This window comes from Haliaeetus albicilla, chromosome 22 (assembly GCF_947461875.1).
Source record: "Haliaeetus albicilla chromosome 22, bHalAlb1.1, whole genome shotgun sequence".
NCBI classification, from domain to species: Eukaryota; Metazoa; Chordata; class Aves; order Accipitriformes; family Accipitridae; genus Haliaeetus; species Haliaeetus albicilla.
The window spans coordinates 23,408,557-23,429,228 of NC_091504.1; the positions used below are offsets into that span (position 1 = coordinate 23,408,557).

At 40.9% G+C, this 20,672-nt stretch overlaps 1 protein-coding gene across 5 annotated transcripts in view; it reads left to right on the forward strand.

Moving 5' to 3' along the window:
* The first annotated feature begins 1,318 nt into the window (after window positions 1-1,318).
* EPN2 (epsin 2) overlaps window positions 1,319-20,672 on the forward strand; it is a 47,342-nt gene continuing 27,988 nt past the window's right edge. For 2 of the 5 annotated variants that reach the window (XM_069810448.1, XM_069810450.1), the window contains exon 1: window positions 1,319-1,479. The gene's annotated coding sequence lies outside the window, so the exon portion shown is untranslated. Of the gene's footprint in view, window positions 1,480-2,305; window positions 2,486-3,446; window positions 3,568-20,672 lie in introns of all 5 variants that reach the window. The other 3 variants (XM_069810446.1, XM_069810447.1, XM_069810445.1) reach the window with 3 other exon arrangements.

Sequence of the window (20,672 nt, forward strand, 5' to 3'; positions counted from 1 at the left end):
ATTTTTTTTCACCCAGAATTTAATTCTGCCTAGCTCTCCTAGCTCAAGGTTAACAGCTAAGCCAGCATCGTAGCTAGCTGCAGAAGACTTGGCTTCCCAGCTACCAGATGGTATTCAAAGCATTTGAACTTGCAGCATTTCTAAACAAGTTGCTTTTAATGCAGCTTACTCGGTGTTTCACTGCAGTCCCCGTTCTTCTGTATTTAAACCTTGATCCGACTCCTGTTGAGGTCAGCGGGAATTTTGCTACAGACTCCATGGGAGAAAGGGCTGGTCCGTAAGTTTGCAGTGCTCAGCCTGACCTTCCTTTCACTTGAAGAGCAATACCTTATAAACTGGATTTTGCTCTGAGTTTCCTTTGTTTTGTTACGCTTTAGTAAGGCAGGATTCCTCAAGAATTTGGGTTTTAAATGACCAGTAGCACTACCCGGAGCCAGCTGTAATATGAGCAGAGCCCTGTGAGCCAGCTTCTCCCCTGACCTGCACCAACCCGGACCGTCTCCCCAATGGCCACGTCCCGTTTCCTTGAATTGTCTCATGGTTTTACGATAGGAACAAATATATTCAGGGAGAACTACAATGAGACCACTAACCTCCTCCAACCTGCGATCCCGGACACAGGTTTAGTCATTATCCCCAGAGGGGAACGACGTGTGCTCCAACCCACCCAGACCGCCCGGCTCCTCGAGTTCATGCCTGCGTGTCTCCGCCGAGCTCCCCTTCTGATCACCAAGCGTGGCCACCAGAAAGCTCCCTCCCGCCATCCCGAAGCATCCCCTGATCCATAAATCCCGTTATTTTGTATCGGCAGTCTTTGGCGGGAGGGGGAAAAGGCGCAGTAACCGCATTGCCTGAAGCGATGGGAGCTGCTTCTGGGCCTGGTGACCCACCCGAGGCCTTGTTGTTTTTTTTTTTTTTTGGGGGGGGGGAATCCCCTCTCCTGCCCTGATTTCCCCTTAGAGATGTGAGTGAGGAGGGGGCTCCCCTCGCCTTCCCAAGCGTTTTCCTCTCCTCAGACGCAGCAAGGGGCCCGAGCAGGAGCCGGGCCCTCTCCTCAGACCCTGCCCGGCGGTTGATCCTGCCTTATCCCACGCCGCGGGGGCGGTAGGCCTGGCTGTGAGGAGACCCGGCAGGGGCCCGCCATGGCCGGCGAAGACCTTAACCGGCGCCGGGTGAGGAGGGAAGGCGGCGGCGGCGGGGACCGGCAGCGTTCCCCGGGCGGAGGCCGCCCTCGCCCCCGCGTCCCGCCCTTCGCTTCGCTTCGCCGCGCCCGCGAGCGGGGACGCGCCTCGGGGGCGCGCGCGCGGCCGCCGGTTCCGCCTCCTCCCCCCCCCCCCCTTCCCCGGCCGCCGCCATGTTGGATGGTGCGTGTGGGTGTCAAACCCAGCCAGAGGCGGCGGCGGCGGCGGCCGGGTACCGGGACATCCCCCTCCGCGTCTCCCGCGGTCCTTTCCCCGCTCCTCCCGCACCCTCCGCCAGGTCAGTCCGGGAACCGCGGGGTGCTCGGGTGCGGGAGGGGGAACGGACGGACGGTGGCGGCGGCGGCGGCGGAAGAGCCTCCCTCCGCCTTTCCCCTCAGCGGCGGGGGTGCGGGGTGGGAGCGGGAAGGGGGCCCCCCGGGGCTCCGGGCCTTCCCGCGGGGAGGGAGCGGGGCCTCGCCGACCGGCTGCGAAGCGGGGAGGGTGGCTGATGGGTCGGGGCGGGGGGGCCCCGGGGACGGACGGACGGACGGACGGCGGGGCAGCCCCGGCGGGGGGCCGGGGTGGCCTTTGTTGTCTCCGTTGGGTGGGCAGCAACAGTTACTGCCCATCATGGCAGCCCGGCGGCGGGGCCGCGAGAGCAGGGAGCGCGCCTCCGGGACCCGCCGGGTCGGTGCTGCCGGGGGCGGGCGGGGAGGGAGGACGACGACGACGGACACACACGATCGCCGCGGCCCTTCGCCTCTCGGGGTGCGGGCCGGCAGCTGCCCGAAGGGTTTTCACCGCCGGCTGAAAGTTTAGGCCTGGTTTCCCGTGCCGGCCGAGTCCCTGGAAGCCACCTGGGCCCCGGGGCTGCGGGGGATGGCGGCAGCCTGGCCCGGCGGGAGGGGGGGGCTCCCCGGCGGCGGGTCCGTGGCGGGGGCGTTTGGTTCGCCGTGTCCGTCACCTCGGCTCTGCGTTGTGAGCCTTAATTGTGGCGGTGTGGGATTTATTTTATTTTTCGGGGGTCATGCAGTCGGTTTGGAAGACGTGTAGTAGTGCCTTTAATTAATTTTTCTTAAAGGTTTATTTTTTCATGCATATTGTTTTTCAATCTTTACCTGCAGTACCTTTGGTGCTACAGATTGGGCCTGGGTAGTCAGTGTGCTGCGTTATATGAAGCATTATTGTTGTGGTGAAGTGTATTGAAACAAGAATTATCGCAGGCTACCCACAATGGAAGTTTCCTATTTTAAAGCCGTAAGGCATATTGATAATGTTTGGTCTCAGTTTTATTTGGCCAAGAGGTATGTAATGCTTCCCCCCTCCCCCCCCTTAAGTATTGGTATCATCACTGATCTGATAAGCTAAGTTATATTTAAAATTTACACGAATTGGACATGTTTCTGAATCTACAAAGAAAATATCCCGAATTATACACACAGGCATACATTTTCAACAGGAGGCCTAAAATACTCATTCAGGTTGTTAAGGTGTGTTGTGGATCTTATGGACTGTAGAGGCTGACTTTAGGAGTTCAAAATGCAAATCAGGCCACAAGATGAAGTTTTATTATTCTCTCCACTTAAATACATGTTTTATGGTAATGTGGAACTCTTGCATAATTCCAGTGTGTTGCTGTGTTTTGTGTGAGACAAGGTCATAGAAAATTGGATTGTTAGGATGTAAAATATGGGATATTAGAATGATTTTTGATTAAAAATACAAATATATTGTAATGGTATCTTTAGCAAAATACAGCCTATTTAGGAAGTACTTCTAAATATGTTTGTCTTGGCTGATTCTCGGATACATTATTTTTTAACAAACTCGTATATAGTGTTTTATTGTGAAGAATCAAAACTTCTGATAAATTTTCTTTTATTAACTTGAAGTAATGGTAAACTAGCTAGCTAGAATTTCAAAGATTATCTTCCATATATTAAATATTTAACTATGTTATAAAAAATATCAAGTACAAATTAACCGTGAGTATGCATTCCTGAAGATGAATTCTGATAAGGCCAAATTGAATGCAAGTTATACTTCAGGAAGTTTGACTTACGCATGCTGATTGTAACTTCCTTGATGCCATAAAGTAACTATGCGACATCATTCCAGCATGATGACGGTTCTCCTACGCGGTAGCTTGACTTTTACGTGTACTGACAAATGAAAATTAATATTTACCTTTCAGAAATAAAATATAATGAGATACTAACAGGATGGACCTCTCTCTTTAGAAAAAACAATTGACCTGTTCCCTAGGTCGAGCTAAGTAGCGTTGGATAATATTTGGGCAAGAAAAGTCCTATCTGCGAGTTACTTGGTGGTCCTGTCCTAATAGGAGAAGAGATATCTGAGACCTGGCTGTTGAGTAGCCTCGATGGTAATGTTCATGTTGTTTTTCACGTCCATTATTCCTACAGTCATTTTTAATGAATAGTTGACAAACATCTGATGTCCAGTGCAAGCAGTGCTGTATAATGCAATGAGCATAAATGAATTCAGCTTGTACTGACCGCATCATTATTTACATAACTGGTTAATCATGCTAATTTTGTTCCAGCTGTCAGCCGTTTGATTGCTTTAAAACTTGGAGCTCTTAAGAAGCTTCAAATCTTGGGTCACTGCTGTGAAATGCCAAAGGCCTAATTTGTTACTTCATAAAAATGCTGATACTTTTTCTTGATACAGAAATTGGTGTGTTGTTTTTGTGGTGGTTTTTTTTTTTGTTTGGTTGGTTGTTTTTTTCCGGAGAGAAATCATTAAATGATAATCTGTTTTAGGAGAAATATGTTACAGAGTAGTTATGATATTCATGATCTTGCGTTTCTTAGGTCTCGTATGTAGGATGGGGTAATGGCTACTGGGTTTGCCTGGTCTAGAAGAATATAAGTTACTCTAAAATCTTTATTTAATGACTGGTACTCAGGAAGCAACTTTCCAGTCTTTCACTGCCATATTTGCAAAGTGCTAAATTGTCTCTTGGGATCTTGCTAATAGAAAATGAAAGGTGCCTGGTTTGTATGAATGTCTGTAATGTTCTTTTTCCACTTTGCCTTGCTCTGATCTGTGCAGGGAAAGTATCGAAATGTACTAGCATCCTGCTGTCTAAGTGCTTCAAAGAACAGCAGGCTTTTTTGTGTATTTCAGTAGCCTGGCTGCTCATTAAGAAGGCATGAGACACTGTGGAGAACAACATGTATGCTGTCCTCTAGAATAAAACCTGCTAGGTCTAATTGTAGGTCCGCTAGCATTGGTATACTTCAGTTTGGTTACATACTGGTATGTGCTGAATAGCAGACCATAACAAGTCCCAGAATTAATCAGTTTAGGTGGCTGTTACAGGATTACTTTCCTGTTCTGTGCGAGGGGGGAAGTTTAGAATGTTTGTATGTCAGAATAAGTGAATTCAGAGACTGTAAGCTTCAGCATGAATCTAGAACTAGGTGGTCGTTGCAGCTGAGCCTCTTGGTGAGTGGTGCAGAAGGTAGAAAGCTACAGAAAAGCTGGTATTGCTTATTTATCATTTTGCAAATAACATTTTGTCTTTGGTTTTCAAATTTAGAATTTGGTTGATTTTATGACAATGCTCCAAACTATTGATAAAAGCCAAAATAGTTGGATCAAACAGTTCGAAGGTGTGTTTTGTAGGTAACTAACTAGAGGTTTTAGGCAGTTTTTAAGGAGAGAGTAGCTTAAACTACTGAGATTGAGTTCCTTCAAACTGTAGTATATATGTTCAGAGTTACCACAAGAAGTGAAATGCGTGTAAGTATCTGATAGTGGAGTTTGTATGAATGATTACACTAATGAGAAAATTAGTATAGAAGTCTTGTGTGTTTTCTAGTTGCAATGTCACTGGCAACCGGAGATGTTTACCAGAATTTGGTTTGTAATTCACTATTGTGCATTTTTAAATGGAAATACTACTTTGAATCACTATGCTTAGTGAAATGCTTTTCTTCTGTATAGATAATTTTTAGCTCAATTCTTTTGGTATTGTTACAGAAATTGAGCTTAAAAATTGATCTTGGAACCAATGCCCTGTACTGCCTTAATTGTTAATAGCATGTATATCTCTTTTCATGTCACCCAGGGCTGTTAACATAAATGCCTCTAACTAGTGCCTTGAGCTTGCGTTGAAGGTCAGACTTGGTCTATTCACACTGCCTATGCCTTGGCTTGCACACTGGCTTGAAAAAGCCAGCTCTTTCCAGGTGGGGAAACATGAGTACGGAGCAGGGGAGAGCTCAGGCACGAACAGGTCCCCACTGGCAGCGTGAGTGCAGCTGGCTCTAGCAGTATGACTGGGTAAAACCAGTCCCAGCCCAGAGCTGGATACATCTCTGCCTTGGAGGCTCCCCTTATCTAAGTTTTATGGTGGAGGTGGCTGGGTAAAGTTTTAAAGAATCCCAAACACCATATGTTTTGTTGTCCTGATGCATACAATTTATTTTCAAGTAATAATTCTCCTTCCATTGGTAGGAGTACAGCTCCCTGAGCTGCCTAAAGTAATTAGTTGAAATTTTTGCATGTGACCTCTGCAGTTTTCTTCCACATTGTCGACTGTTCCTGTCTTTCCTCCAAGTGCTGTTTTATGAATGTTGTCTACAGTTGCTGAGTCTTCTGTCATGTAACTGTATAATAAATAGTAAATGTACAAGGCATGAGAAGTAGAATAGTTTTGGAGGGTGACCGGGGCAGGAGAACGCTTGCATGCATTCTGCTTCTGTAGACACGGTACAAACCTGTTGTTTAGTCTTCTATCTCCTCCTACTTTCTTGCCCTCGTAATTACCTTGTACTTTGCACATGTATACAGCTGGTTTAGTGCTTATTTGAATAGCAGTCCCGGTTCCTCTCCCCAGTTGGATCGTATACCTGTTTCCTATGGCATGGGTTTGATCACCTTTAGGCCCAAAGTTTTGGTGGATGTTCTTTTTCAACAGAAATTTCTGTTCTTATCCCTTAGAGTAAAATATTAATCTGTGAATCATTTGCTCTCTTATGCTTATAGTGCAGCACTCTGTGAACAATACTTTTACAAATTAAGTAATAATTTTTTTTGAAAGTTCAAAGCTGCTTATTAGTTTAAAAACATGCCAGACACCTTACCTAGAGATGTTTTATGTCCATCCTTCAAGATAGAAATCAGAAGACTTGCTTGCCTTGTTTGTTTTTCAGTGTAGCAGTAGTTATGGTCAATTTTTGGGCCTGTCCTTCTAGAAGTGGCTACTTAAAGATAGAGGGTGGAGTCTGGGGGTCATGGCTAAAGTGCCACATCTGTTTCTCTAGAGAAATTAAACAGCCAGACATTTATTTAATCTCCCTGCAGTATAACCTTATATAGAATCTTTCCTGCAGTTCTGAAGATATCACATAATGTAATGTCTACTACTATCAAACTAGTAGTTTTCATTACTTAAGAGCAGAAACTCAAGCAGAGCGAGCTCTGTACTTCTGTTCGTTGGGTCTGTTCTCTTTGGTTGAGTTTTGCCACCGAGAAATGCTACAATATATGTTGTACTCATGCTAGTTAAAAATGTCAGCATGGGCGACAAAGGTGCTAATGATGTTAGGGATGTTCTTTTACATTTTTTTCTTTACTTGCTTTGAAATCACATTAATTTTTAGACTTAATATCAATTTAGTAGTTTCTGAACCTTTACAAGGGCAATGGTCTTTTCATAGCTTTGCTAGAACAAAGACATTTTAAGAATCTTAATAGAGAATCGTATAATCTTATTACAACTGCTCCTGACTGTTTAAATCACTTCCTTGTACTTAAATAACAATCTGTCACCAGCTATTTCTTGATTGTAGTTTTTGTCAGATACAATTTATCCCCCTCCCTGTTTTTGTTACCATTTTTTTTTCCTGATTGTGCAACCCTTAGGTTGGCAAGCAATTTCTTTCTCAAACAGTTCTTCTGACTTCATTGGGACTAATCGCATGAGTAATGGTGCACTGGTGTAAGGGTTGTACAGTTCACAAATAAGACCTGTTTGTAGGACCTCGTGGACAAACTCCACTAAAATAACTGATATATACAGTTCTAATATTGCTTAGGGAAAGGCAAAACAAAGTATTTTTAAAGGTAACTTCCTCCCCTGAGATGCAGACATGAAAGACTCCCTCGAACGTGTTTCCTTGCAGGTAGGGAATCTGTTCTCAAATGGCTACTTGTGTGTTGCTAACTGGGTGAACAGGCCCCAAGCAACATTTTAGTTTTGTCATTCTCATGATTTTTATTTATTTTTTTCTTTTACTAGTGAGGATTTCTTCAGCCAAATCTATTCACCCAATTGCTGCTGCAGCTGTCTTTCTACTGACTTTCATCAGTGTTTGGACAGGGATGAAGCTTGTGACAACAGCAGTAAGGCATAGGTGTTTGATCTAACGCTATGAAATCAGCCAAAATTTAAGATCATTAATTAATCCTTACCCTTCAGTTCTAAATAGAACTATTTTAACACGCCTGCCTGTTCTCTGATGAATGGTCAAACAGAATGTACTGTCATGTGGTATATGTAAAGGAAAGCTCTTCAATTATTATTTTAAAAACAGAACTTTAATGTTTTTAATTATTCAGTTAGCTAATTAATCAGTGAAACACCCTACCATTTTGTGACATTGCTGGAATGTGACTAGTAATGTCTGTTTAAAGAGAGATCTGAATCGTGCATTACCAGCAGTATTCAGATCTGGGGAAGACCTGGTGAATCTTTAAAATCCCTCTGCCCAGGTATTTCACCATTTGATTAAAAACCTCTTTCTATAGTGACCATTTGAAAGCGTAAGACTCGCATCTGTTCTGTTATCTAATGAAATATTTGCCTTCTGAGCCCATACTGGCTTATTGCATGGTTTTACGATTGCTTCTTGTAATACTATGCTTCTTGCAGTGATTGTTTTGGTTTTTTTTGTTTTTTTTTCTTTAAATTTTTTTAAGGGCTTGGAATGCTTATTACTGATGAGGAGTGTTACTATGTTTTTGCTGCTGTTGTTGAGCAGAGTTCATTAAGTTAAGCTTTGTCTACCAGTTTAAGAGAGTGTTTTCTCAGAAAGTAAAGATAATGCCTCTGTTGGAATTTTTTTAGATAAATAGCATAGGTGACATGGAGTACTTTTCTTAGAAGTGTGCAAATGCAGATCAGAAATCAATATTTAGTATTATAATTGTAGTTTTTGAGACTCTCTACCACTTTCTGTGTATATTTTTAAAGCAGAAATTTCTACATGCTACTCAGAAGAACAGGAAGACTGTCATTGCACCAGACTGTAATTACACAGCCCATGTTTTTTGCACTTTTTCAGCAAAGCAGCTGCTTTCTGAAGATTTTAAAAGATTGGTACCTGGGTGACTCCTTTGAAAGATATTTGTGTTTATATGTTTACTGATTCTCTTGGGAAGATTTAATAAGGAAGTAAAATACAAGGATGTTTATAATTGCTTTTAGTTAGCTTCCAGAATTCTTAAATTTTAGCGGAGCTGGAGTATAAAAGCTTGTGTGACAGCAAAGTCAGTTTTAAACTGGTTTATTGCAGAGAAGCACTGAGGTATATCATCAAAGGATGTGAGGGTTTTTTTAGTCTGCAAAACTGCTTAAGTGTTGCATTTGAAATTTACAAATCGCTGACCCCTTTGTGAAACACTGAGACAGACTGAAATGTCTGGCTTTTTTTTACGTTTGACTACCTAGTGAATAATCTCCTTTTGCCTACCCTGCTAGTTTAAGCACACTGAATAATTGACATTTTGGTGTCTATCTGCCAACTAATAGTGTCCGCATGTATTTAATTTCACAATAATATGAACACAGGATGCCTCCAAGAGAGTATTTACATTGGCTTTAAAAGAACACATAACTGAAGGTGTGTAATACTGGGGAGTGCTCTGCATGGTAGGAACTCTCTGCTTACATTGCAGGCTGCTGAAATGTTGAAGAGGTGAAGAACAGCAGGATAGTTTTGTAGGTTGTCTTCATTATACTGTTTTTAATATGCTTTATGAGGGGTTTTCTGTTCTGCAGTTTATGGTATAGATCAAGCGAAGTATGTAAGCACGTACTTTGAACGTGGGAGAGATCTGTTGATCTGGGACTGGTCATTGACTTATAGTCAATGCAGAATGCGGCACGTTGTTTTTTAATACTATTAGCTTTCCAGGTGTAAATGCAAGAAATGTGCTTGAACATCCTGAATGCAGAAATATTTTTGTTATGTATGTGCTGGCACAAAATTGTGTCTGAATGCTTTGGGACAGAGCCAGATTGTTAAATTTTTTTTTTTTTTGGTCAGTTTGGATAGTGTATATAATACTATAGTGCCTTTTCCTGTCCCTGGAAATACTGATTTTTAGTTTTATCTTAAGAAGGGATTTCTTTTTCCTATTCAGAAGAAAAATAAACTTTAAAGGAGGCGTAAAGTCTGTGCTGGTTTTTTTCTTTCCTTTTTTTTTTTTTTTAAGTTTATGCTTTTAGAAAGGCCTGAAGTATGCCATCGAAACTTACTTTGTCTCTTTTGTCTCACAAATTCCAAAATTTTAAGAAATGGAGCAGTGGAAGTTGGGTAGGGGTCTTGGGGTAGTGAGAGTGAGAAGGGGAGAAACCTGCGGGTGTGAGTTGCTTTGGTATTCTCACAGTGTGTTCACAGCAGAACTTTACCACGTATCAGAGGTGGTAAATTATGTGTGTATGTCTATGTCATGCATGTATATATAAACTGGAGCTTTAGCTGATCAAATGTGTAGTGGTAATGCTATTGGTAGAGGCAAAGCTTTACAATTAAAAACACACTGAGTGCCTATCAAACGTGTGAAACCGATGTGTCTTTCAATGCCATGAGGCTTGTGCTTCCATCAAGTTCAACTAGTCTTTTGTCAGAACTCCTATTTTAACTATTTTAATAAAATATGGTGACTTTTGCATTTTCTCCTTTCATGAGAAACCAGAGTAAAAGAGAATTAAGCCTCGCCTGCTGCTTACATGCTAAACAGATGCAAATAAGCGCCCACTCCCGGTTGCATCCTCTCTCCTCATGGGTTTCTACATTGTTTTGATTAAAGTGATTCTATTGCCAACTCCCAGCCCAGAGGGCAGGTGAGAGGAAAAAAATCCCTGATTACAGCTCAGTGATTAACATATCTTTTTGAGTTTGTAATGTCATCATTTCACAGAAAACAAAGTTCCAGGAGCTTCACAGAGTATAGGGTTGTCAGAAAGACAAACATCAAAGTGGAAAGAAAAGAGGAGTTTATTTAAAATATAGTAGAAAGACTTAAAACATTCATGCTAACCTATGAGAGCTATTAAAAATTAAAAAAAAGCCTTTGAAGCTAAGCATTAAAGATTTAATAGTATTAATTGAATTAAGCCGTGGGAGTTAAGGATATGTAGACACATGTGTAAGTGTATGTACTCTAAGACATTATCTATATTAAGGAAGCTAAGGTATTGAGAGTTGAATTAATTGTACTTGGTTTATAAAGGCTACCTTAACAAAAACCTTTTTATTCTTGGACTTAATTAGAGTAGATACCATTACAACTGAAAGTGTAAACAGAAGCGCGGTGTACTTACTATCATTTTTAAAACTGCAGTGAAGCAGAGAAGACCAGACTTGGCAAACCCGAACAAGGCAAAACAAGCAAAGTAATTTCTAATCTACAATTTAAGGATAATTTTGTTTCTTTATATTATTAAGTCTGATTTTTATTTTTTTAAAGAATAAATACCTTTTCCTTTTGCTGTTATGAGAACAATAACTTAATACCATTGTACTACATAATAAGGTTTCTTCCCTCCCCTTTTACCCCATGATACTATGCCTGTAGTTCCAGCCACAGGTGTGGGCTTTTTTTGGTAGCCACACTTTCATGCATGCTAGTTCATAGTGTGTTTTCTCTTAAGACTGATTAATTTTGGTAGCTTTTAGCTCTTCTTATGTTTAGAACTTGTCACTGTTAGGAAAACTTCTTGCTGGAGGAAGAGGGTGGTCCCTCCATAGCTTTGTAAATAGATAACAAAGAAGAAGCAGAGTCAAGTGTGTGACACTAACAGTTGCAGTAGCCTGGTGTTGAGGGAACAATGGGGGTGGTGGTTTTTTTGTGGTTTTTTTTGTTGTCTTTTTTTTTTCTTTGCAAATTGAAAACTCAGTTTAAGACTTAACATATTTGACCTGGACGTTAACAAGCAGCGAAAAGCCAGGTCCTTATGTTTGCAGAAAAATGAGCAATGAAAGCTTCTTGCAAGTGTGCAGGTGGCTTGGCAAAGGAAGCTGATGTCCAGAGGGGAGCAACATCAGACAGGATTTGATTGGCATGGAAATACTGGTGTGTAGAGACACTATCAGCCTTGTCAAGAGGGATAACAAAATTGAGGGTGATCTTAATACATTCATTTTTCCTCCTTCAGGAAGATGGTTGCTGACAGTGTAAGGTGGGTTGTTTGAGCTCTTCTTGCTGCAAATGTAGTTCCTAAATGATTCAGCATGATACTGTACCCACGCATTTTAGCAATATTGATGAATTCATTACCCTTCTGTTAGCTGATGGATGTTAATGGGCTAGAATTTCTTCCGTGCGTTTGGACTAGGTGGAATGCTCTTGAAAAAATATCAGAGAATGGAGTGGGTGAGTTTAAGTCACTTTCTTGTTCTGTTTATAAATCTAAAGAGAGAGAATGTTTTTAATGACTTGCATTGGAATGGTGGTTAAAAGAATAATCAACAGTGCAGTGATACCAGGCAGCTATGGGAGGTACAGATAGTAGTAGTACTACACATGGGATTTACTTGCATTTTTTTTTTTTCCACATGTCCCAAGCTATAATAAGCTGCTTCAGAAATATCAGGGGCTTGAGTTTTGGATTACACATGGTAGGTATTGTCTTCTACATGTGGACTCCTTACAGGTTATATGGAGTCCTGAGGACATGTACAGAGTTGCTGGTTGCAGAATATCAAAGCTATGAGGGTATAACATGTTCTCTGCAAGAGCCGACTGGAAGAAAATGACCTTTAATAATGGAACAGGCACAGATGCTTTTTAGTAACAAGGCTTTTGTCATCCTCTTTGAGAAGAGCAAGCTAACTCCCACTCAGATAATTTTCCGTCTAAATATCCAGAATAGATAAGAGAGTAGGTAGGATATTACTGCTGAAGGATAGATTCAGAAAACTTGAGGAATTGTTACAATGACAGCTGAAAATTCCTGTATATCTGTATGGGAGAATGTGGGATTTGCTGGCATCTTCAAGCTAGATTTTTTTTTTCCTAATGCCACAAAAATCAACATAATAATAATAAAGCAAAATAATAACAAATCTTTGCATTTATGAATAGGAATTATTCGTATTAGTGCCTGAATGAAGGAATTGGAAAGTTTTGAGTAGCGTAATGAGGAAAAATCCTTAGATCAAATGTGCTGGGTTTTTTTTTTTGGCTTTTAGTGATTCACTTCCATCAAAGATGAACTTGAGAATATAGCTCAAAATCAGGAACTGGGGCAGCACAGAAGTATACCAAAGTGACTAGCAGTAATTCTGAGTGCTGTTTCATGGTAAGCATAACCCAGTCTAAATCCAGGCTGCTGATGGCAGGGTAGTTGTGCCCTCTGCTCTGGCTGCACATACTTTCTGCCCAGCAGCGCTTCTTTGGATGGAATTTTCCTGCCCAGGTGATGATGCTAGGTATGTTAGACAGGTCTGTTAGGAAGAGAGAAAAGAGGTAGGGTTGTTTGGAAAAGATTTTGGAAGCTGTGTGGTGTGTACAGTATGAAAAGATAAAGATATGGAGGAATAAGAGGGAAAGCTGAACAGCAAGTGTTGCAGGACAGATAGCTAAAATCAGCATGTAAAAAGGGCGGGGTCGAGATTTTAAGATGTTAGCCAATTTCAAAAGAGTGGAGGACCAGATTTCCTTCTTTTCTCTGGCTGTCATCAACATGAAACAAAATGAATGTGTTACTGTTACTAGCAGTTTGGTAGTAAAAGGCGATTTCCCAGAAGACCCACTGTTTGCAGTTCTTGCACTGTTCCCTGCTGAAAGCAAGCCCCAAATCTAAACCATCATCTTTAACTTTACCACCAATTTGAGCTTTCAAAGTGCAGCTTCACATCTTGCTTCATGAAATGTAACTGTAGATTGCTGTTGAAATGAATGTTACTTCCCTTATTTGTGGTGTACTTTAAAGTAATTAGAGTGACCTTGGGATTAATTGGTTTGGTGACCTGATCTGTCAGAAACCCCAGCTATTCATCTCCCCCTCGCCTCCCCCGGTTTGTCAGATCAGCTCACTGAACCGATTCTATCTGGAGATCTGGCATGTGACGGCAGAGCAGGTAGGAGCAGGACGCTGCCTTCAGTAGCAGACCTCAGCCAGTTGAGAGTAAGTGTAATGTGAAGCCACATCCTCAGCTCCTCTCTGAGCCTGACTGCTGAACAGTCAGGCCTAGTGTAAAACCCTGGTTTTTGGCCAAAACGTTCTTCCAGCGGGGTGCATAGAGGATTTTAGGATACGTTTCCTGCTTTACAATTTTAAAGCAATTTAATTAGTCATGAGCATACAACTGCATGTAGCTTAATTTCTGAGGGTTAAAGTAACCTTACGTTAATTGTTACCAGTTACGATAGTTGAATTAAGACCATGTGTTGACTTTTTCAAGATGAGTGTGCAAGTACAGTGGCTGTGAGGGATGACACTTGGAAGTTTTATGCCATGAATGGGCATTGATGAATGTAGGTAGGATATTAAATCAATCTCCATTTTCTTTACAGGCTTGTAGTTTGTGGTAGCAGCCAGTACACTTAACAATTTAAACTGAACAAAATAGTAGTTTTTTGGATGTATGGACAGATACAGCTTTGCAGATCTTGTACTGTTCCTTGAACAATCCTTTTCATTAGAAATTCTTGTTGTAATGTAAAAGTATTAATTAGTCTCTCAGCTTCTACCAGTAGTAACATGGATAGCTAAACTTTTTTTTTTTCCCCCCTAACCTTTGTCATGATGAGCATTTGCCTTTGGCCTACTGAATTTATTTAATGTGGTTTCATGTCTGTGGTGTGTAGGTGGATGGGAGAAACTGCACATGGTGACGTCTGCTTCATAATAATAAAGTGCAAACTGAATTTAGTTAATGGAATCATTGGGTAATTGTAAGTAGCAGGTACCTTCCCAAAATATCAAGTCTGATACATGAGCACAGATATATATGAATATAGTAGTTCTTGTCAGCTTTGAATTTTAAAAATTGCAGTTGTATAAGAAAACACTGTAGCTTAAAGAATGTAGCTAACATTGTGGTCTTGCAAGCTTTTAGTTTGTATTATTTGCAGTTCCTCCTGTGTTCAAGCTGATCTATCAGGGGTCTGAGCTGTTGGAAGAGAAGATACAATGGCTTCACTTTGGCAGGTGCCTGTCACCCAGTAAGCAGCCTAAGTGACAAGGCTGGACTTTTCGAATTAGTAACAGATTCTAAGACACATCCTTTGGCAAGAATATCAGGTATCTTCCTCCCTTCCAGAATGAAAATATGGAAGGAGAGAAATGTCTCCTACTGTCTTTAATTCAGTTGAAAATGCTACTTAAATATACCTGGTAAACTGCATTTATTTCAGAATGTTACCTTTTTGTTAAGGCACACATTGGGTGATTTCTGGCCCCCCCCCCCCCCCCCCCCCCGCTCTATTTGTGAGAATAAAATACGAAGTGCTTTCATTCAAGTAGGTAATCCCCAGAGAACAAATTCCTTTTGAGAGCTTGGGTAGGTATTTTCACTGTTGTGTTGGATTAATTTGCATTTAGAATTTCTGGTTCAGTGCATAATGGATTGACCTTACGCTGTTTTGTAATTCTGCAATATTCTGTTACTCATTACGCACCCAGTACTTCTTGTATCACTGGTGAAAAATAAACTGAGATCTGCTGTGTAAAATGCAGGTAGTACTGTTGATGACACTTGACCCAGCCATAGAAGGAGGAATGTGTTATTTTTAAAAAGATGTTGTCAAAGCTTGTAATCCTAAAATTAGATCTCCAGTGTAGGTCGGATTTGGATCGTTTGTGGTGATCCGCATGGCTCTTACAGAGGCCATCCGCTTTCGCAGCACTTCAGAGCATATTTGCAGCTGCTTCCCGCACTGTCGATACTTCCAGCTGCGCTGGGGGCTGCAAAGTCAAATGTAACTGTGAATGCACCATCAAGTCTGGCTTGGTGGGTCCCAAAGTAAAGTGGCCAGGTAGTGCTGCCGTGTTCTGGGCTGCAAGATGAAAGTTAGATTTCTGTTCCTTGCCTCCCCTTTCTGTAGACTCTGTGAGTAATGAGATAAGCTTTCCATTGAGCTCAAATACTGCCTTGGTAATTTAAGTAGACATGTAGTAAGAAGAGGTGTTATAGAGAAAACTTAAACAAATTTGTGTCTGTAAATCTATTTTATGGCTAAATGGCCATACAAGCTGGAATTGGTTTTTATCTGTGAATCTGAGGCAGGACTGTAAAATCAGTGTAGAATCTAACCTTGGGATTCATGAATATGCATAAATTTGAAGGCAAATTATCTTTCAGCATTAACTCTTTAAATAAAGAAATAATTTGGCCACCTGCTGTCTGTGAAAGCTGACCTTGTTCTCTCACTTGTAAAAGGGAGTGGAAAGCTTCCAAAACTTTTAATTTTGAACCATTTCCTCTTCTCAGAAATTACACTGAAGAAGACAAGCATTTAAGCTGTGAAAAATGGAAATGAAACCTTTCTTCTGGAGTTAACCCTGTTCTTCAAACCATTTGCCAATCTGTGCTTGTAACTCATTTCCTAAATAATTTTGAAGGTTGAGGAAGGGCATTGATGGTAATTTCAGTGTCTTCATTTTACTGTTTTATTCACATGAATTACTGTTTTCTCTGCTATACAATAGCAAGAGAGAGCTCATAAGTGTGCTACTTGTTGGCTTTTATGTATAGTGCCAAGCTGCTTCGCTTCTCGTAGTACTCTTCTCCAAGTGACCACAATGTACGGTTACCCCTCTTCCTGTTTGGTTTTGGGAGTGATGTTTGTATTGCAGTAGGATGTTATACTGTAGGCAGTATAATGATATCCTCTGCTTATCCAGTTGTTCTGTAAGAATTATTTATGAATAGGGGGAAAAAACCCTCACCAAACTGTGAAAGAGAATTAACTAGGTTTGAAAATTTCTCTAGCAGTGTGGCATCCAGTGTAAGAACAATGTCTTTGCTATCATTTTTTCTGGATTATTATATTCCTGAATTTTAAATACAGGCTTGTGCTCAGTTTTGTTGTCAAAGATTTCTGGTTCCTGTTTGTGGAAAATGAGACTTTCCAAAAGCACAGTGGGTTTGGATTTGTACACGTAACAAGCTATTGCAAGAAAACTAGGATGTGAATTTACAGCGTCAGGCAATGGGAATCCTTTTCCTGTGCTATAAATAGAAGCTGACTTATTGTTATGATTTGGGTTGTGTTTGTGTGTTTTTTGCTCTGTTCAGGTGTGGTGTCACTGTCTTGTCTGTCGGGGGAACTTCTTCCTTAGTCAGCATCTGGCAACACTTTCCTCTTAGCCTGATTCTTTGCAGACTGGCAAGAAGTGCTGTCCAGGCCCTGGGTTCTCCGATTTGTCCTGGTATAGAGGTCTCTGAGGATCGCCTGTCTCTGTCATTCCACCCTGATAGTAAGGAGAGCAGATCTCTAGCTATTTGTGTGTATTCACACCTTAGAGGTAAGGCACATGCTTTGGCTTTATAATGTGTTGGAACTTCTCATAGCAGCTGCTTCAGCGTGTCTTGGGTAGGAGAGGCTCTTGGTGGCTCTTTAAGGCTTTATATTTCACTTACATTCCTTTGAAATTATAGTGGGGTGCAAATATCCCAGATGGTACTGTTTGGATCCCTTCGTACTGAGGATGTGCTTTCATAATACAGAGCTGCTCAGTAGCATGGCTGGCCTGAGATCGCCTGCCTATGCCCCCAGTATTGCAGTGTTTTGGTGTCTCTGTTGCCAGCACAGCTGTTGAGGACTGTCCTGTAAACTGAATAAGGGAATCTGCTTGAGCTGTTCGAGTGTTATTTTCTAGCGATGACCAGAAAAATCTCTTTGTGTAACTGCAGTATGAATCTTTGGATGAAAACTTGTAGTTATCTTTCCATGTATTTCATGAAAGGGGGGATATTTTTATGTAGATTAAGATGTCTGTAGAGACTGCCTTGAAATCATAGAATGACTGAATTAATAACTGTTTTCAAAAATTCACTTTTAGACATTTACTGTAAGGAGCGTGCATAACATATGTTGTCTGCAGTACTGTTAATTAAAATTTTATGCAAATTTCTGGTGAACTTCTTATGTTTGATGTTAATTTTCACACTTTTATTGCCTGCTTGATATTAAAGGCTTCTCATACATTTCCGGTCCATACTTAGCTGGACTATATGTGTATTTACCTTCAGGCTTGATATGAAGGGCATTTTATCAGTGCAGACAAACCCTGGTTTGAGTTTTACATTCCAGAGATCTGAATGGATTCTGCTGAAAGACTGTATATAGGTGGGTTTGTATGGCTGTTTCTTTGAACTAAGTTTATTAAGGAGTTTTGTGGCTTGGCCTCATTTCTGTGTTAATCTTAGCAAATTAAAGATGGTTTCCTCATGTAGATTTCATTTACTGAATTTCATCTCTTGTGAGAGCGAGCTGTTGAGAAGTTTAGTCAAGAATTCATTCTGTCTGGACATTGTATCTAGAAAAGCACCGTGAGAATTCATTGGGGTTATTTGTGTAATGAAGCTATTGGAATAGGAAAAAGGAAAGGGGGCATTCCCCTCCAGGTTACCCTTGATAGCACAGGTAAGCTTCACCTTCTTGTCTACAGAATTATATGTTTCTTTTTCTATCTATTTAAAGATGACAAGCTACTTATAAAACAGAGAAAATGGCTTGTAGGGACCAAGGAAGAGAAAATGAGGAAGGCTCACCTAAAATGAACAAGACTAACAACTCCCTCTTCCACTCTCTGTTTAACCTTTTAAAGAAATCTGTTCAAGCTGATAGCCTTTTTCCTGTTGTTAGCAAGGAATAGCAGCTTTAATCAACTAATCTTACTTTCTGCTTTCTTTGCAACTGTACTGTTAAAAATGCAAACTCAGATTTTTGCTGAAGTTGCAAGTGCATTGTACTTCCTTGTGGTTTGTTGTGAGAAGTTAATTCACTGAGGTCTCTGGAAAAAAAAAATTCTAAACTTTCTATGTAAGTATTTGACCATGCGTTAGAAACGTTTTCTCACTTCTATGCAGTAGGGATATTTGGCTTTTTGATCTCTTGAATCATAAGATAGGCTGTTACGGTGCTCCGAGACCGGTAATAATCAAGTAGAATACTTTCTTTGTGTGGTGTGGAAGCAGAGAGTTTGTAAAGCAGATACTGAAAGGCTTACAGAGTTCTCGGTGAGGATTACTGCTACTGCCAAAATAGTTATCTCAAATGTTGGTACAACTAGATCGGGAGGGGGAATAAAAAAATCTATCATCTTTCCACCCCAGTCATCCTTTGTGTTTTTAATAGAGTAAAATGAAGTTTAGAGTAAATTGTCTCTAGTGGGTTAAAAGTAGAATAGGATTAGAAAACATGTCTTTCCTTCAGGAAAAGGAAAAAATAGACATTAATGCGATTCTCGTTAAATGCCTTTGTTTTCATGAATCGAAGATATGAAGATAAAGAATCATGCCAGCAAAATCTCTAATTTTCTGGAAGGATGAAAAATGCTCACTTCACTTCTTTCAAGCAGAGAACACATTGGATTATTTGCTCTATGTTTACTTTTCTGAAGCACTACTCCAGACTTACTCTCTGCTAGCAGACTTCCTCAGAAGCTTCACCCTAGCAAAATTTCCAGTCTGGGGAATGGGGGCTGCTATAAATTGGGCCTCCTGCACATGTATGTATTCCAAGCTCACTTGCTTTTGGGGTGTAGCTTTGTTGGTAATTCAACTAATAAATCTTAAACATAAGCCTAAGTGTTTCCCAAATATAGGATTTTCTCCAAACCATTTCTGCACTTGATGAGGCTATGATTTTTATTCTGCTCCTTGCCTGCACTTTACAGCAAAACCAGGAATATTTTTCCTTCATTTAGCTGCAGCCTCTATGGAGAGCACAGCAGGTCCTTGGGTCCTGCATTTGGCGGCTTCTCTGAAACCGGGTGTACAGGTTCCTAGTGTGTGTGGTGTAGTTGGGCAGGAATGAAGGCTCTTCGCTTTCTGGTGCCGTTTTTTGGAGCTTGACAGCTTTATGTTATGTTTAATCAGCTCCTTAAAAAGTGAGGCCAGGGTTGGATTATTTTTACTCTTCTCACAGGCTGCCTTGCAGCAAAGCTTGTGACTGTGTCTGTGCAGCCTGGTCACCTCACTGATTTGACAGAAAAACCAGTGCTAAAAAGCTAATTTTCTGTGAGACTTTAAGTTGCGTTTTACTGTGCTGTTGTGTAATTGCTAGATTTGATGCAAGAGAGAGAAAGGGGAAGCGGTTGCAGGGTTGGGAGGCCACTGGGTTTGGTGCTGGCTTACAATTAGCTTGGGATGGCATGTGAAATTGTACCCTGGTTGTCCATGTGCCTGCTTATGTTGTGATTATGATTAATTCTTGAGGTATTTATTTCATTGGCCAAGGTTAGTGATGTTTAGGACTAGTAGGTGTTCCGTGTACTGTAAATTTTACCTTTCCAAATATCGTGTGGTATTAAAATGAATTTTTTCTAAAGCCTGTGAAGTTGTAACAAGAAATAAAACAAACTTCTCTCTTTTTTTTTTTTTTTTTTTCTTTTTTTTCCTCTTTGGTTGGGGAGGTACACATAGGTGAGGCATTTGATTGTATAGGGTATGTGACTTTTAAAAATATTTTGGTAAGGCCTCTCATCTCTGGCCTCACCAAAACTCTCATAAGACAAGAATGTTTTTCATAGATTTACAGCGGGTTAAAAGACAGGAAACGGGGTTAGGAGTAAATGGTTGGTTCCCACAGTGAAGGGTTATTCCCAGTGAACTGTCCTGCAAAGATCAGTGCTCTTGCAAATACTTCCTTTTCCGGATCGTTTCTAGATAACAAGGTGGCCAAATTGAACCAAATTAGTAAAATTTAAAATGAATCTTGAATTGAAGGGAAGGATGAAAGATTGAGACCGGCTGAGTGATAAAATGGCAGATGAAATAGCCTCAAAGCATTTGGATAGGGAGAAGAAATGACCCTGGTTTCATGTGCATGAGTAGAGGCACAGTTACCAAAAGGCAAGTAGACTTTTAGAAAGTATTTGATAAAGAATGGGAAATCCTAAGCTGTAAATGACTGTTGTGTTATAAACTTTTGTTACTGCCAAATATGAAATGTCGATTGCTTGGAACTGTGTGTATCTCAAGAAATTGAAGTGTAATACATGCATAGAAAGACATCAGGGGTGTTTGGAGGTACAGAGCAGCTTCTAAGTAGAGG